The sequence below is a fragment of the Dromiciops gliroides genome, chromosome 6, assembly GCF_019393635.1.
Source record: "Dromiciops gliroides isolate mDroGli1 chromosome 6, mDroGli1.pri, whole genome shotgun sequence".
In the NCBI taxonomy this organism is placed as follows: Eukaryota; Metazoa; Chordata; class Mammalia; order Microbiotheria; family Microbiotheriidae; genus Dromiciops; species Dromiciops gliroides.
In genome coordinates this window covers 87,846,557-87,865,396 of record NC_057866.1, presented here as the reverse complement: position 1 = coordinate 87,865,396, position 18,840 = coordinate 87,846,557, and the positions used below count along the sequence as shown (strand labels likewise).

Below are 18,840 nucleotides of genomic sequence, written 5' to 3'. Positions count from 1 at the left end.
GTAAGTTTTTCATTCTTCCAAGTTGGTATGATTTAAGGAGAGGTATGTTTACCACTCTCCTGGTCTGTGCTCTGGTCTGCAAGCCAACACAGGCCTGATTTTCTGCCCTGGAACTAAGAACAGAGTCCCACTCTGATGTGACCATGAGCTCCAGGGTGCTTGTGCTCCTCCCCCCACCTGGGACATCCTCCCCCTGCCTGGGACCTCCTTCCAAGACAGTGACATGGATCCAAGTATGGGCAAAACAACAGGGTCCTGCCTCAGTGCTGGCAAAGAGATTCCTGTAATCTAAGTTGTCTTTGGCTGGAAAATGATTTCACCCTATCTTTTTGCGGGTTGTACTGCTCCAGAAATTGTCTTACGGCGTTATTTGAAGGTATTTGGAGGGGTGTTGAGAAGAGCTCAGGCAAGTCGCTCAACACACCTTTAAATTATCTGGGAGACACAGACACTACTTACCCATACTCTGACTTGCACCTAGGGATGTGCTGGGGCCAGTTTGAACTGATTCTGCTGAGTTGATTGTTAAATTTTCAACATGAGCATTTACATTTTGGACATCAGCAGATGTTCAATCAGAGCTTAACGTATTATTGTCTTGTTGATTGTGTAGGATTAGATAAGTGATAGAACATTCGCTAATTATGTGGATTAAACTTGACAGTGTGTCATATGTACATTTTTTTTTCTTGGAGAGTCAGTTGTTAAACATTTATTAGCATATCCCCGCTTATGCTCTACTAACACTCTTCACAAATCTTTATGCAGGTATAGCCCAAGGGAATCATTAACCTTTTTGGACAGTTCTGGCTTCTCTTTGAATTTGATAGTCAGCTCCTCCCTCTGTCTATCATCAGTCTTCTTTTTATTACACCCCAAACTCTAACTGCCTCTGTGTGTATAATTTAAGTTATGATAGACATTTTTTTCATTCAACCTGCCACCGTACTCTCTCTCTTACCAGGCCTGGAAATTCATATCTTTAGGAAAGACAACAAAGGCATTGTCTCCAAATGGTCCCTTTGAGAAAAAAAAAATACAAGGTACCTAAGAGAGACAGAAGGATTTTAAAGATCTCCTCTAACCTTCTACCCAGACTAAACCCTTCCATTTTTTTCACCCATCTTCTTGGTGCCCTTATAAATATCACACTAATTTCTGTTCCTCCTACTTTATTCATGCTGCTTTCATGTTCTGTCCTCTTCATCAATTAAATACTTTCTTTTATAGCTCATCTCAAGTCCTATATCTTCCATTGAGATTTCCCCAGTTTTTCCACCCTACATTGATTTCTCTGTTCCTGACTTAGCTCTAGCACTTCACATTCCAACACTTGATCTGAACGCAGACCCTACTGGATTTTTCCCCCTTGGTGTTCTGTGGTACTTTCACACCCAACAAAAGCTGTGATGGTTTGGAGAGAACACTGAAAGGATCAATGATAAAGCATTCTTCCTTCCTCTCAGTGGACAGAGTAGATTGCGGGTACAGGTAGAACAAATGTTTTAAAATGTGACAGATAGATGTATTCATTTGTTTTAACTTCTTTAATATGTACATTTCTTTGTCAAAAAGGTGAGGGTTTTTTGGGGGGTCTTTATAGAGTGATAGCAGCGGGAAAAGGAATTTATTATTATTAAAAGAACACTGATGCGGAGCTGAAAGACCTGGATCTTAGTTCTGGCTTTGATGTGAACTAACATTAAGGATGTCACTGGGAAGGGGCAGTAATTTAAAAAAAAAATCAATTATATAAATGTGTATATGCACAAATACATAATACACACAATTATGTGTGTATACATGTATAAATATCTGTATGAACACATATACATATGTACATACACACATATATGAGAGAAATTATTTTGACCTGGATCTGAAAGTCCTGGGTGCTACTTCTCTTTTTGATGCAAACTAACCTTAAGCCTCAGTTTCTCTGTCTGTTAGGAGAGGGTTGACCTAGATAATTTCTAAAGTACCTTGCAGCTCTAACGTTCTATGAAGCTCTTATTGCAAGACCATAAGCTCTTTGATTGCAAGAACCATGCATGAGCTTTGTCCCCTATAGCCCTGGTTTGGGTGCTTAATTTGATTGAATTAAATTGAAGGCTATTCGGACGGAAGCTATTATGATTGTGCTCCCAATAAATTTCAAAGACCTCAAAGGGATTTTTGATAATTTCTCCTGCTGAGAATCTATGAAAAGCTTGAATCCCTTTAAAAAGGGAAAGGAGGATGGGGATTCTGAGAAATCCCGGACAAGTGGATTTCTTTCATTAAGGACAGCCTACCTACCTGGGTCACCAGCAGCCTCAAACTGCGCACGCTCAAGGCTTACTTCTGCAAGTCCCTTCCAATTCAATGCCTGAGCCTGGATTGCGGGTGGGGAGATGTGGAGGCGACACCGCCTACTCTCCGGTGACCGGCAGGGGAGCGGACCAATGGGAGCGAAGCTTAGCATCTCCCGGTTCTGGTCCCCATCTAGAGCTGGAGAGAATGGGCGGTGTCCTGGGAGCCTAGAGCCCGGGCGACAGGCAGGCCGGCCGGCCGGAGGAGCTGGCGTGATACACTAGCTGTGCCCAGGCTCCCGGGGAAAGCGCTGCTGCGGCAACTTTAAAGGGAGTCTTCTGAGATCCTCGCAGCAGCTCACTCCCTCAGCCTTCCTTTCTTTCCGTTTTTCTCCCCACCCGTCTGCACATCCTGTGTTTTATTCTATTTCGCTCCAGTAAGGCTGGGGAGGAGGATGAATTGCGTTGACTGTGGTTGAAAAGAAGCTGTTGGCTTCGGGAAGGCGCGGGAGGCAGGATGCTGATCTGGGCTGCAGGCGTGGAGGTGACTACGGCCCTGACATTGCATAAGTGCAAGGCTGGTGAGTAACAAGTGCATAGGCATCCCCCAGGAAAGGACTGGGAATTATGGAGGGGTGAGGGGAGAAATGTGGCAGCGGAGAGAGTTCGCACGGTGCTCTGTGTTAGCGCGTTCCACCCCTTGCCAGTTGGCAGGCGGAGAGGTTGAACGGTCTCAAGAGGCAGTGTTTGATTTCGAGTCGGAGGATTTGGGTTCGAATCCCTTTTCTGCTACTTACTACCTATGTGACCTTGGGCAAGTCATTTGCCTCGCAGAACCTCAGTTTCCTCTTTTGTAAAATGAGGTGGGGGAGGGGAGCGGACTAGATGGTTGCTAAGGGATCTTTCAGATCTCGATTTTGGAAAACGCCCCCCAGGAAAGGCTGGAGAAAAGGAGCTTTGCTTCTTCGATGCCCACACTTTCCTCACTCCAATCTGGCCTAGGTCCTCCCTAGGTCGTGCCATAATGCCGCTTTCTTCCTCCCCCATCTTCAGACTGAGGTGAGGAAAAGGGAACCCCACCCTGCTTTCCTCGGAAGGGCTGGGGCTTCTCCACTGCGCTATGCGGGGAAGGGGACTCCGCGTGGGCAGGCGGGGCCAGGGTAAGGGCGGAGGAGGATAAGGGATGGAGGCGTGTCACTGGTGTCCCGACTGGGCACCAGGGTTATGAGCATCCTTCCCCTCATTGCCCTCAGGGTTCTCGAGGCGACCGTCCCAGCCACCCAAGGCAACAGTATCTAACGGGAAAGGACTCGGTCCCCACCCTGGGAGGGACAGTCTCTTCAGAGACCCATCCTTGCCTGGCTGGTGGTGGGATGGACTGCAGCCCCTAGGGGGTAGTGGGATGAATGGGTTAGTGGAAAGAGCAATGGACATGGAGTCCGAGGACCTGGGTTCTGCTACTTGGGTGACCTTGGGCAAGTAACTTCCCTTCCTCTGGGCCTCAGTTTCCTCTTCTGTAATTGAGATGATTGGGCCAAATTATCTCCCTGGTACTTTGAATTTCTAAATCTGCCCCCTCACCACCACCTTTGCTTCCTCTTCTCCCATTTTCCAGGACTTCTCTTTTCCCACACTTGCTGAGGAAACGGTGAGAGAAAAAAAAGAATTTTTATATAATCCAATCTTCGGTCTTCTACTTTCAGCATTTCCCTTTAAGGAGAGAGACAAGGGGATATTAAAGTCCCTCCTTCCCGTCCCCGCCCTCCCCCCCCCCCCCCCCCCCCCCCCCCCCCCCCCCCCCCCCCCCGGTCTTCAGTTAAGATTATACTCTGCCTTTGCTTTACGAATGTTTTCTTGGTTTAAAACCTACCAAACACGATGATGTAAAGGGCTGTGATCTTTTCCCTAGGCCTCCTCCTTGGAAGATGGTGCTGTCTTTTATAGAAACACAATTGGTTTAGAACTGGGCAGGAACCCTTAGGAAATATGTCACAGACATCAGGAGCCTTAGAGAATGTTTAGTTTGCCAGGTTGAGGCGAAGGATCTGAGGCACCAAGACAAATAACTAGCTTAAGGACAAATAACTAGCAAGTGGCCGTCTTCGTCTCATCTGGCTTAGACTTGCTTCATGGGACCTTTTTACATTTATTTCTCTTGATCCTGTTAGTAGGCATGTCTCCCCCACCCCCTTTCTCTCATCTCCTAACCCCTAAACCCTTTGCCCTTGCATCTTTCCTTCTGGATTATGTACCATGGTAAAGATAATTTACAATGGTTGTGGGCCTGTTTCCACATGACTGTGGTTGGGAAATTCTCTTTTTAATTTGCTTGGATTATTTTTATATGTTGTGGTTTGCCATTTCTGTCTTCAGCTCATTTTACAGATAAGGAAACTGAGGCAAAAGGGGTTAAGTGATTGCCCAGGGTTACAAAGCTAGCAAGTGTCTGAGATGTGGATGGGATTTGAACTCAGGAAGATGAGCCTTTCTGACTCCAGGCCTGGCACTCTATCTACTGCACAGCCTAGTTGCCACTATATCTTTGTATATATGGCTAAGATCTTGGATCTTCGCCACAAAGCAAAGGCTAATCTGCATTACTTGATGGCTGCCTGCTTGTGACTGATATGAACACATGTTTAACCTAAAAGCTTTATTTTTAGGTCAATCATGCCACTTGCCTATTTAAAAGTATTATAAAATGCATATTTACAACACCAATGTATAGAAGTTACTGTGAAGTAAAAATGGACTTTTGAAATGTATGGCTATGCAGAGTATTTGACATGTAATGGCTTATTTAGTCTAATTCAAATATGGGCAAATATATGAAGTGATACAGATCAAACAAAGCAGAATTAGTAACATATTAATAACTAATGCTTAAAATGAATGATTTACAACATATGTATCTATCTATCTCTCTATCTCTGTATCTATACTAGGGGGAGGAGAGGAAGAGGAGAGAGAGAGAGAAGGGAGGAGGAGGAGGAGGCAGGGAGTGAGGGAAGGAGGGGGAGAGGACAATAGAAACAAAACTTCAAGGCCATTGTTCCTTAAATTAAGCATTAGAGTTGGAAGATCTGATTAGAGTCAATTCAGACTCTGCCAGTTTCTCTAAACTTCAGCTTCCTCAATGGTAAAATAAGGGTAACAATGTTGTCTGTATAGCCCATGTTGTGAGGAAAGTGCTCTGTAAACTGTGTTATAGGCATATGAGCTCCATATGCCTAGCAATAACACTTGTATTCTCTACCTCATACGGTGATTTTAAGGAAACAATAAGGTTATGTTCATAGCATTTTGAGCTGAAATAAACCTTAGAGATCAACTAGTTCAGCCCACTCATTTTATTGAAGAGGAAACTGACAACCAGGGAAGGGAAATTGTTTGTTCAAAGTCATTTGATATGTAAAAGTGCCTTGTAACAAAAATGAACTCTATAAATGTGAAATACATATGTCCTTATGTCTTATATATGCATACATATATAAGAATTGGGACTGGTTCTGTGATTGCATTCATATAGGGAACTTCCAGGTGAGGCAAGTCCTTCTAATGCAAGCTGGCAACTTCTCTGAAACTTATGGATTTAGAGAGCAGCCCATAGCACTGAGAGTCTAATTAAATGACTTGCCCAGGATCACTCAGTCAGTATGTGTAAGAAGCTGTCATTGGAAACCCTATCTTCTTGGATTCAAGGTTTGTTCTCTGGCTAAATGTCAAGATGCTTCTTCATATCTTTCGTTCATTCCACCCATCCAGCTATCTATCTATCTATCTATCTATCTATCTATCTATCTATCTATCTATCTATCTATCTATCTATCTAATCTCTAGATACCAAGCTATGTGAATATCTATCATTTAGATATGAAGATATATAGATACTTTGCTATTATTTCAAGAAAAATTTGTAATGCCATTGGAATTGGATATTCCCTCTCCCATTATAAATGGTAGCATATCTTTGCCTCAGTACATGGTGTTTATGAGTCAATGTGTAAAAAAAGTTAGCACTCAGTAGTCAACATTCTGGTGATGAAATAGGTAAATTCATTCAACAACACATATTAAGCACCTCTACCAACACAAATTTCTGGATATAAAACTTCCTGTTTATTAGAGTTATCCCAAAGTAGAATGACCTGCTTTGAGCTAGGAGAAAGTTGATTTCCCCAAAACTAGAGGTCTTTAAGTGAGGTTAGATAACTACTACATGAACTACTGTTCATGTCTTGGTTGGATGATATGATCTCTGCATATTTGAAAACTATGATGCTTATAAGGGCCATACATATGTTTTTTCTAATTCAGCTGAGTCAGCTTTTTGAGGAAGTAGGAGTGGAATTAACTTTAAACGTTTATTAAGGGAAGTTACAAAGTTTTGATGAGACAAAATCCTTTCCCTCATGAAGCATACAGACTGGGGAAGGGAGACCATGATCGAAGCAAAGGAATCCTTTAAACTAGGATAAGAACACATTTTCTGTAGTTTTTGGTGTCCATTGGGAAAGGTTAGCTTTCCTTTCCTCTGATTCTACGGTGGGAATAGATTTCAATACTTGATAGGTTCATATTTTGTATGTGTTATATTCCTCATCAGCTGGTAAGCTCCTTGAAGTCAGGAGCTATATTGTTATCCTTCATCACACCTCCTACTTGGCTGTGACCAACTCCTTATTGCCTTTGCATGGATTAGAGAATAGACAGCTTGCTGGCCAGATCAAGATACTATCATTTGCTATTCCTAAAAAAAAATAGATGCATAATTAATGCAGATCCTAAAAAATAATCACCTTAAGATTTTTGTAGCAAACACCATAAATACATAGAAATATGAAGTGAGGCAATATAAAGAGTACAGGATAAAAGAACAAAATACAAATAGATTAATATGTTAAAAGAAGCAACTATAGTTTAAGTGCATAGAAAAGAGTCTAGAAGGGGGTATGGAGCAAAAACAATGATTAAAAACATTTGTTTATATATGTATGGTGTTGTATAGAATAGATGTGTAATTTACTAAAATGGAAATCATTTGGAAATTAAAGTTTTATTTGGTCATTTCCCTCCATTTTGTTTTATTCTTGGTATTAATTTTAAATATAACTACAATATTCTTTTTATTGTATCTATCTATTTATTTGTTTATTTATTTATTGAGACTAGGTCCCCCTGTCTCAATCAGGGTGGAAGTTCAATGGCCACTCATGGATCCAATCCCATTACTGGCTTGATATGGAAACACTGACTTGTTTGTTTTTGACCTGGGCTGGTTTGTCCCTTTTTGGCAGACTAATAGCTCCTTTCCCCCCGACACTGGAGAGCTTATCATATTGGTGTTAGAGTTGGTATAGACACCCAGTAACCTTAGCCCCACTGCAGCTTAGAACTCCTGGAGTTAATGGCAAGGTTTGCTGGCATGCATCCTCACACCTAGAGTTATTCTTTTTGAAAGAAAAACGTCAGTGGAATAGAATATGACTCAAACAGAACTTCAGAGACCACCCTAGCTCAAATTCGTACTTAATGCAGGAATCTCCTTTGATAAATAATCATTTATCCTTTGCTTGTACACTTTTAATGATGGGGATCTCACTATCTTATAAGGCAGAAACATACGTTGTTGGACAAAATAAGTTGCTTGTCATTCTCATTCTGAGCTATCTGCATCATCTATAAGATAGTTATAGATAATAATAATTTTATATAAGAATAGAAGGACCTTTGTCACCCCCATATTATTCTTTTACAAAGGTGAAAAGGAACTATGTTGATTTTTCTCATATATTCTTTTGAGTTTGAAATGTATTTCTTTGTTTGCCTTGACCATTGTTTTGCCTGTGATAGCTCCAGACTAGGAGTCAGGAAACAAGGGCTTTGCATAGTTTGGTCAATAATCAGCTGTGTGGCATGGGATAAGATACGGTGGAAAGAACATGAATGGAGTTAAAGGTCTTGGATCTAAATTATGCTCTTGCTGTTTACTCTGAGACTTTGGACAAGTTACTCTAACCTTCAAGGGTCCTCTTTCCTTGGCTATAAAATTAGAGGTTCTATCTACATGGCTTCTGAATTCCCTTCCTGTTCTTAATCTAAGGTCCTGAGTGTAGATTCAATTCAATTTCACCAATCTGGGCCCTAGTTTTGTCATCAAGAAAATAAAGATAGTGGGTTTATTTTCAGTTTCAAGGTTTTGATTTTTTTGTCTTTGTGTCTCAGAACTTTGCCTATAGTTGGTATTTAATAAATGCAAGTCAAATTTAATTTCTTTTTCCAGTCTAATATTTTCTCATTCAAATGTTTCTTAGTTTACTTTTCCTCTAAGATCACCTTCAATAATAACCTGTGTTTTTATGTGTATGTATATTGTGTATATGTGGATAAATAATATATATAAACACATGTGTGTATGTGTACCTTCTATATACTTATTTACATATTATCTTTCCCATTAGAATCAAAGCTCCTTGGCAGTTGAGACCTTTTTTTGTTACTTTGTATTTCAACTTCCTAGCAAAGTGCATGCCACAGAGCAAATAACTGATAAATGTTTCTTGACGAATGGATTGATAGGTACAGTTAGGTGTCACAGTGGACGAGAGCACTGGACTTGGAGTCAAGAAAAGCTGAGCCCAAATCCTGTCTCAGTGGGTTTAGACAAACTCCAAGATTCACCTCTTCCATCTCTAATGATCTATGATTCCATAGCCTAGGGCAAAATCATTGAAGCAATCTATCCTTCCTTTCCCAAAGAAAGTTGACAATCTTATGTGAAGAGTAGAACATGGGGGCAGCTAGGTGGTGCAGTGGATAGAGCATCATCCCTGGATTCAGGAGTACTTGAGTTCCAATCCGGCCTTAGACACTTGACACTTACTAGCTGTGTGACCCTGGGCAAGTCACTTAACCCCCATTGCCCAGAAAAAAAAAGAGTAGAACACTATTATATCAATATTGGAATACTGAATAGTCCTTAGGATTTACAAACTTTGATCAGCCATGACTTCAGAAGACCTACAGTTAAAGTGCTCCTCACCTTGTGATAGAGAGGTGATGCACTACAATGCACAATGAAACACAAATTTTTGGACATGGCCAACATGAGCATTTGTTTTGAATGATTATGCTTATTCATTGGAAGGATTTTGTATTTCTTTTTTTCCCAAAGATACTGAGATATGAAAGGAAAAAATAAGTGTTTAAAAATGGAAAAGAATAAATTAAAAATAGATCAAGGAAGTCTAGGAGAAGGTATGATTGTTTAGGACATTGATAACTTGGGGTATATAAACTTTGACCTAATATTCTGTCCTTAGAAAGTCCTAATTGTTAGATGGATGAGAAGTCTATTGTGGATCACAATATAATTTCTTTTTTGAGCAATGTGCCCTTGACAGTCATCCCGCCTCTTTCTGTCAATGCTATTGTAGGATTGTCTGTAATTAGAGCCAAGACATGTCCTAGCCAAGATGAGCAGCAGGCCAGGGGATAGCTTTAAAGGGGGGTGCAACGAGGGATATTTTGGATATGACTTTTTATAAATGCACATTTTGGAATGCCAGCAAATCTGTTCTCCCTGGCACATTGGGATTGATTTGGAAAAATCAAATTACACATGCTGCAGAGAAGGCTCAAAACTTCCCATAGACAATAACATGCAGGGAATGCAATTTTTAGACTCTGTCTGAAACACATAAAGGACATGTTTGGACATATACTATAATGGATAGAACCCCTTGATTGGGAGTTGAGAAGATCTGAGTTCATATACTGCCTTTGATATTTACTACCTCTCTAATCCTATGTGTTGTAGGAGAGACAGTGTGGGATAGTGGATCGGTATGGAAACTGGGTTTAAATCCTTTGGACAGGGGCAGCTAGGTGGCGCAGTGGATAGAGCACCGGCCCTGGAGTCAGGAGTACCTGAGTTCAAATCCCACCTCAGACACTTAACACACACTTACTAGCTTTGTGACCCTGGGCAAGTCACTTAACCCCAATTGCCTCACTAAAAAAGAAAAAGAAAAAAAAAACTAAAATAAAAAATAAATCCTTTGGACACTTACAAACCACATGACCCTGAATAAGTCACTCAACATGGCTATTCCTTAATTTCTCATCTATAAAATAAGGCAATTGGATTCAGTGAATTTTAAGGTCCCTTCCAGCTCTAAATTTATGAGTCTGTAAGTCATTTACTCACTTTCTTTGTCAGCCTCAGTTTCTTTATCTGTAAAATGGGAGTGATAACAGTATCTCTCTGGCGCTATTGTTGTGAGGACCAAAGGAAGTAACACTGAAATGGCTCAGAAGATAGAGTGCTGGGCCTGGAGTCAGGAAGACCTGAGTTCAAATCCAGCCTCAGACACTTACTAGCTTTGTGACCCTGGGCAAGTCACATAACCCTGTTTGCCTCAGTTTCCTCATCTGTAAAATGATTTGGAGAAGGAAATGGCAAACCACTCCAGTATCTGTACAAAGAAAAGCCCAAATGGGGTCAGGAAGAGTCAGATACAAATGAAACCACTGAACAACATGCACTGAACACTGTACTGTGTATTAAAGGAGATATAGAAGCTTAGGAAAACTCACTTTCTGCCCTCCAGGACCTTTCAGCCTAGTTGGGGGGTTGAGGTAACAACCAGATAACTCAGATAACTTATCCATGATAAGGCTATCAGAGAGGTATAAACAAAGTGCTGTGGGAGGATCCAGGGGAAAGGTATATTTTGAGTAAGGAAGGATCAGTTTCTTTCAACAGTGATTCCTGTATGGTTAATTTCCTTCTTAAGTGAGCTGATATTTGTTGGTTTTATTTCTTTGTGTTTTTATTCTACCTGGTAGTAATGTTCATGGTGCTATAAGTGGTGTGAGGCCATCCTCCCCACCCCTTTTTAGCATCCCTCCATTGATGAGTAACACACTCTTGATTTTGAGAACTCAAAGATGTTGGGAATTTGTGGTCAGCTACCTGTATGTGATAGGAGTGTTTTTTGTCTTGCCTTGAATTTATGTCAGGTGCCATGAGAGGAAGGCTGGAATCATGGGCATTTTTCCCTTTGTGGCTGTAAATGCTCCAGAAGGTACAAGGTGATGAATCCATCCAATGCACATAAATAAAATAAGATGACAGGTGGCTGCAAATTCAATTAACATTCATTCCAGCAAGGTTGTTGTGAGAGAAGATAAATAAAAATGAATGTTGAGCTGGTGTGCCATAAATTTTAAGTAATAGGAGCTAGGCAAGCACCTCTGTTCTATTATTATTATTATTATTATTATTATTATTATTATTATTATTATTATTATTATTATTATTATGGCGGGGAAATGAGGGTTAAGTGACTTGCCCAAGGTCACATAGCTAGTAAGTGTCAAGTGTCTGAGACTGGATTTGAACTCAGGTCATCCTGAATCCAGGGCTGGTGCTTTATCCACTGTGCCACCTAGGTGCCCCCTGTTCCTTTATTTTTGATGGTTAGCTTTCTTTTTGCTTAAGTGGAGAAGTTCAGGGCACTTCAATATGAGGTCCTCAGTGTTGTTTACAAAGCACTTTCTGACAGCAATAAAACTGAGCAATAATGTATAGCTGTGGTAGTTTCACAGGCTTCAGAACAGGATAGGACCTTGGAGATCATCTAGTTGAAGATGGCTGCTTGTCTAAAGTCACTGTCTTCCTTATGCATATATTAAAATGGGGGGTTAAAAAAGGGTCACAATGTGAATTAAGAATTTGGTCCAGATTTCTTCCCCCAGGTCAAGAGTATGTGTTTTCTCACCTATAATATTTTCTCTCTCTTTAGGGATAGTCTGGTCTCTTTAAAAGGCAAATTGTGAGATGGAAGAGTCATTCACCAGGAAGGAAAGATCTTGAGTCATGAGTTAAGGAGACTAGGATTGTAGCTCTCTAGCTAGAAGGAAATTTACAAGCCATCAAGCAAAACCCCGTCACTTTACAGATGCTGAGGTTCAGGGGAGATTTAGTGAAATACTCTATTCTACATATTGCAATAAAGATTCAGAGAAGTAGTCTGGTAAATGTTTAACTATGGGCTTCCTGAAAAAGAAATGTATGCGTGCTGCACTTTTAAGTTTATTTTGAAGCATTAACATTTTCTCCATCACTTTATTAGGTCTAGACAATCAATACATCAATGAATCAAGCCTTAATGGCAAGTCAGTTTCTGAGGTATAAATGCTTACGCTGAAAATTTAACAAGGGGCTCTCCTTAGTACATTTGAACTTCTTCTTGTGCCACGCTGCTGTTGATGATGCAGTTAGGTGGTACAGTGAATAGTATGCAGGGCCTGGAGTCAGGAAGACTCATCTTCATGAGTTCAAATCTGGTCTCAGACCTAGCTGTGTGACCCTGGGCAAGTTACTTTACCCTGTTTGCCTCAGTTTCTTCATCTGTAAGAAATGGCAAACCACTTAAGTATCTTTGACAAGAAAACTCCAAGTGGGGTCATGAAGAATAGGCCATGACTGAAAAGTGACTGAAAATGATATCACATGAGGCCATTTTTCATAGCCAAGTTCATATCATATATGAGAAGTGGTATAAAAGATATTATGAAGAGCTTGTACCACTAGAAAAGGAGGTGGGATGCTCATATAGTAGGTAAGGGAAAACAGACACTGAATGACACACTAATATTCAAAGAATATTAAGAAGGCTGAGGAAGTCCTCTAGCACATTGAATAGATAGATCTTTTACGAAACATTTGCAGAAGGATAAGGACAAGAGTGACCCAAGATGCAAAGGTGTGGATGATTTGTGATTTAGCTGTACTGATAGGAAGAGAACCCATAGATCCCTTTTCATAAATTTATAGTCATATATCAGAGAGAAAGAATTCCATAAGGGGTAAGAAACTATGGATGAAAGACAGACCAAGGGTGATTTTGGGGAAAAGAAATGAATAATAATTAGTGCTTACCATGTAGAAGTGCTTACTGTCAAGGAGGTAATTAACACTATTCCTTTAAGTACCAGCCAGAAACCAGGTGGAACAGATGGGGCCTGGAGTTGTGAAAAAATCCTGGGTTAGCTCTGGAAACGAGAGATAGCAGACTTCATGGTGCAAGGGAAAACAACTGATAGAAGTATTGCCAGTATAAACATTTAAATAACTATAAAGGTGCTTGGGTTTTTTTTGTTTGTATTCGATCACACCCTTCTTCTAAATGGAATATTGTACTGCTTATAAGAAGAGCTTGTAACAATTGTGCAATACTGTTAATGATCTCAACTTGTTCTCTGTTGTGGAAGATAATTTAAAAAATATCAGTATCTCCTGGTGCTGCTATATAAAGATTAACCATGGGGTCCCATGATCTCAGAAAAAGCAAAATTTCATGTACCCCCCAAAGGGCAAGGTAATTATTTTATCCATGGCAGGTGGAAGTAGGCTGTAACACAATGCCAATGGTAGGAAGGGTGATACAAAATATTTTCCAAGACATATGTGACTGGACAGGAAGTGATCTGGTAAGAAGGAGAGATTGAGAGGTAACAGATGATCATTTTTAATGCTGCCCTAGTATCCAGGAAATATTGAAAGAGTATATATGTATGTATCTATGTATCTATGTATGTATGTGTATATGTATGCATGCAAATGGAGACAGCTAGTGTAGGGGCCAAATTTAATATGTGGAGAGTTAATTGGGTGGCTTGCCATAATATTGGGGTTCAGAAAATAATGAGGGACCTCTAGGTCCAAAACTTCCTCACCTCCAAACTGCCTTTTTAGATATTTCTCCCAGGCCAATAAGAAAGGAGCTTAACAGCGTCTTTTCCACAAACGAATAAGGTTTTGTTAATGGGAATAAAATACACAGCAAAGGTGAAATTAATAAAGTCAAGGACAAGGGAATAGGGAAAAAGGAAAGATGAATAATCCCCCTAACTCTAACAACAGCCTATACAATCCCCAAAGTCACTTCCAGCTTAGCTAATTCAAAGAGCCGGGCTCGTTTTACACCACCTGGGATCTGTAGCTTCAATGAGAAACAGCTAAGCAGCCAGGGCCCACAGATCAAACTGCCAGGAAAAACCTCTCTCTTGTCCATTCCTGGCAGCTCACCGACCAGAAAGAGACCGAGCTTCCCTCAGCAAGTGTTTATTCTCCCTCTCCCAAAAGGGAGGTCCTTCAAACTGCCTGTGGAGAGTGGTTCTTCCGCTGACATCAGCAGCATACATCAATCAGGGCAGGCCAGGTGTGGCCCATCTCCAATCTGTCTGCCAAATTCCATTATTTTGCCACAATGGTATGGGTGTCTCAGTGGATAGAGCACTGGGCTTGAAGTCAGGAATACCAGAGGTCAACTCCAGTCTCAGACATTTACTAGCTATATGACCCTGGGCAAGTCATATAATCTCTGTTTGCCTTAAGACACTGGAGGAAAAAAATGACAGAGATACATAGTATCTCTGCCAAGAAAATCTCGTTGATATTGTGGTCCAAGGGATCATAAAAAGTCAGAAACTATTGAACAACAAAAATGCATGTACATGCATGCAAACACACACAATACATGTACATACCTATAAATGCATGCATGCATGCATGCATACATGCATACCTACATACCAGTATTGGTTTCTTTAATAGAGAGAAAACTCCCCCTCTGAATGCAGGTGGATTACTGCTCTGTAACAGGAAATCTTAGAAAGTTGTCTGGGGCAATGAGAGGTTGACTTACCCAGGGTTAAATAACACACATCTTTCAGAGACATAACTAGAACTTACATCTTCCTAGGTTCTTTCTTTACTTTGATGCCCTGCCTCTAATTTCTATAGCACAGAATTGTATAAATTATATTATTCAAACCTTACAATTACCTTTTGAAACTGGTAGTGCACCTATTATCCCTTTTTATGGATGAGGAAACTGGGATACAAATGAAGTGATTTGTTTGGTCCTATAGTCAGTAAGTGAACTAGGAGTGGGCCATAAAAGGTTCTACCTCCAAACTCATGGATCTGTCTGTTAGACAGAGTAGCCTCTTATTCAATTTATTTCAAAAAACATTTGTTAAAATACGTACCATGTGCTGGATGACAGAGATTAAAGAAAAGACAAAGTCCTTGCTTTCATGAACGAATACACACACATACATATCCGTACGTGTATATACCTATCTACATGTGTGTACACACATATGCATATATGTATATATTTCCACTTGAATATGTACATGTGTGTATCCAGTAGAGATGTGATTTGATTGGTGGGAGATAGCCACCCATCCATGAGTGTCTGTCTTGCCTTACTCCTGTCCACATCCTCTTGTAAACCTTCCACAGGTGCTACAGCCAACATACTAAGGACCTTCCTCATATTCTCTGGACATTGTACAGATAGAAATGAAGCAATAAGGGCTCACCACCATCCTTCTTGCTACAAGCCTGGCCTTTTGTTCTGGGTAACATATTTCCATGGTGACATCCATTCACATCTATTTCCTCATTTTGCAATACATTCATCTGTTAACCTCTCGGTTGTTTTTTGGATGCTCCTTCTCTTCAACTCTTTGGAGATCTTAGGATCCTATAACTCACAGCCATATGGAATTACTGGAAGAATTTTTGTGTAAAAAAATGTCAGTCCTTTGTTTTGGGGAGAGATTTGGGGTGTATGAAAAACCTGTTCAGTTTCCCAAAGGAATTCTTACCATACAAGTACTTTTCTTTTGATGTTTTTAATGCACAGGTGACTAGATCAAATGCTACATCATTGCTTTATTATTTCCCTGGACCTACTGACAATTTCCCAATGTGTAGTATAGTACTTGGGACTTAAAGTCACTTCCATTGGGCTTGCCTTGCACATGCGACTTCCAGTACCTTAAGGTTTCACCACTAGGCCTGTACTCAAATTCTTTCCAGCTCAGTAGGACCTGCCAGAATTCATGCTTTACTGGCATCATCTTTAAGAATTAAGGGTCCTTTCCATGCCAAGATAGACATCAAAAGAGTCCATTGGAGAGCCAGGAAATGTCACAAGGATAAGTCCTTATTTTAAATATATTAACTTAATTCACCAGGAGGGCAGAAAATAGACAGTCTGCCTTAAACTTGTCCTAAAGAGGCTCTTTTAGAAATGAAAACAGTTTTGCTGTTCAGCCAAGACTCTGCTGAGACTGCCAAGAGGGTGCTAATTGTCTGGAGTGATTTCTCTGCTTTTTGAGAAGAAAGACTGACCCAGCTCTCTGCTTGAAACTACTGACCTGGGCTGCATTTTGATTTGGTAAGATTAAGCTTGATGACTCCGCTTGCTCAGGGCTGAGTTTGGGGGAGGAGAACCATGGAGTATTGGAAGGATAGAGGACCTTGAGTCAGGATTCAAGTCTCTTAACTGCTAATATCTAACTGGGTAATCTTACTTTCCTGCCTTCATATGCAAAATGAGGGGAAAAATCCTTGTACTACATATATTATAGGTAAAATCCTCTGTAATTACAGAGTAATATATAGACATGGGCTTATTTATATAGTAACACCCCTGTTTTGTTTCCTTCCTTCTTTTTCCTTCCTTTTTCTTCCCAACCATCAGAGGTGAGAGAGACCTAGGAAATGAATACAGAAAGAGGGGATTAGGCATTGACTTTGTTGCCAATTAACTATAGAACCTCAGACAAACCACTTTCCTTCTTTTAGCATCACTTTTCTCACCTATAGGATGAAGGAAGTTAAGCAATAATCTTTGAGGTGCCTTTCTGTGATGGGATTGTTTGCCCTAGGGTATAGGATCCTTTCCTGCCCTGACATTCTATGTTCTGGGTTGTAGGGCACTGTTCGGCTCTGATACTTTATGTACTTTCTAGGTTGTAGATTTCCCTCTTATATGAGAATGATATATTCTAGGTTGTAGAATACCTTCCTGCTCTGATATTCTGTGTTCTAGGTAGAGCCTTCCTTTCTCTGATATTCTATAAGTACAGGTGCTTTTTTGACAGGACATTTACTTTTCTTTTAGACAAGATTACTAAATAACCAGGTGAGGGGAATGCTATGGATAAAGTTTACCTATATTTTAGGAGGGAAGAAAGGAAGGAAGGAAGGAAACTAGCATTTATTAAGTGCCCACAATATGCCAGGCACTGAGTTAAACACTTTACAAATAATATCTCATTGATCCTCACAAGAACCCTGGGAGGTAGGTGCTGTCATAATTTCCATTTTACAGTTGAGGAAATTAAGGCAGATAGGGGTCAAGTGAATTGTCAACGATTATACTGCTGGTAAGTATCTGATGTCATATTTGAATTTAGGTCTTTCTGACTCCAGATCAGCTGAACTACCTGGCTGTTTTCTGTTTGTCTGGGTTTTTTGGCAAAGCTTTTGATAAAATACAACATAGTATTTTTGTGAAGAAGATGGAGACAATATGAATTGGACAGCCAGATGGATTCACAACTGCCTAGATGGCTGAACACAATAAGTAGTGGTTGATGGCTCTATGTCAGCAGGAGTTCTTCAGTGGAAGATCTTTGGGATCTGGGCTTGGCCCTGTGCTATTTAAATTTTTTTTATCAGCGACTTGGATAAAGGCATGGATGGCCTGCTCATCAAATTTTCAGATGGCATAGAGCTGAGAAGGATAGCTAATATACCAGATGATAGAATCAGGAGCCAAAAGCATCTTGGCAGGCTAGAGCATTAGGCTGAATCTAATAAGATGAAATCCATTAGGGATAAATGTAAAGCCCTGCACTTGGGTACAAAATTCAACTTCATGAATTGGAAGAGACGTGGTTAGACAGCAGTTTTCTTGAAAAAAAGATCTGGGGGCTTTAGTGAACCACCACCTAAATATGCATGAGCAGAGTGTTATGGCAGTTTAAAAAACTCATATAATCTTGGGCTACATTAAGAGGGGCATAGCCTCCAGTGATGCTCCCTATTGTATTCTATACAATATCATCTGGAATATTGCATCCGGTTCTGAGGGCCACCTTTTAAAAAAGACATTGCTGAGCTGGAGAGTGTACAGAGGAGGACAACTAGGATGGGGGAAGACTTTCAGTCTACATCATATGAGGATTAATGGAGAGAACTGGGCATGCTCAGCCTGGAGAGAAGACTCCGGCTGTGTATAAGTATTTGAAGGCCTTTCATAGAGCGGAGGAATGAGACTTATTCAGTTTGGCTTGGAAAGGCAGCACCAGAGGAAGTGGGTAAGAGTCACAAAAGACCAATTTAGGGGGCAGCTAGGTGGCGCAGTGGATAGAGCACCGGCCCTGGATTCAGGACTCCCTGAGTTCAAATCCGACCTCAGACACTTAACACTTACTAGCTGTGTGACCCTGGGCAAGTCACTTAACCTCAATTGCCTCACTAAAAAAAAAAAAAGACCAATTTAAGCTTGCTATTAGGAAAACACATCCTCCCAATGAGAGCTGCCTGGGACAGAGTAGGTTCCCCCATCCTTGGAGGTCTCCAAGCAGGGGCTGGCTCATTTGCTGGGTATGGTAGAGTGGTCTGGGTTGTGCCTTTCTTGTGCTGAATGGCCCTGAGAATTCTTCCAATGAT

General features: G+C 40.6%; 1 protein-coding gene across 7 annotated transcripts in view; it reads left to right on the top strand.

Moving 5' to 3' along the window:
* Positions 1 to 2,421: 2,421 nt before the first annotated feature.
* Positions 2,422 to 18,840, top strand: part of JAKMIP1 (janus kinase and microtubule interacting protein 1) — a 249,332-nt gene continuing 232,913 nt past the window's right edge. For 5 of the 7 annotated variants that reach the window (XM_043969801.1, XM_043969803.1, XM_043969798.1 and 2 more), the window contains exon 1: positions 2,422 to 2,872. The gene's annotated coding sequence lies outside the window, so the exon portion shown is untranslated. Of the gene's footprint in view, positions 2,873 to 3,325; positions 3,351 to 18,840 lie in introns of those variants that run through there. The other 2 variants (XM_043969804.1, XM_043969800.1) reach the window with 2 other exon arrangements.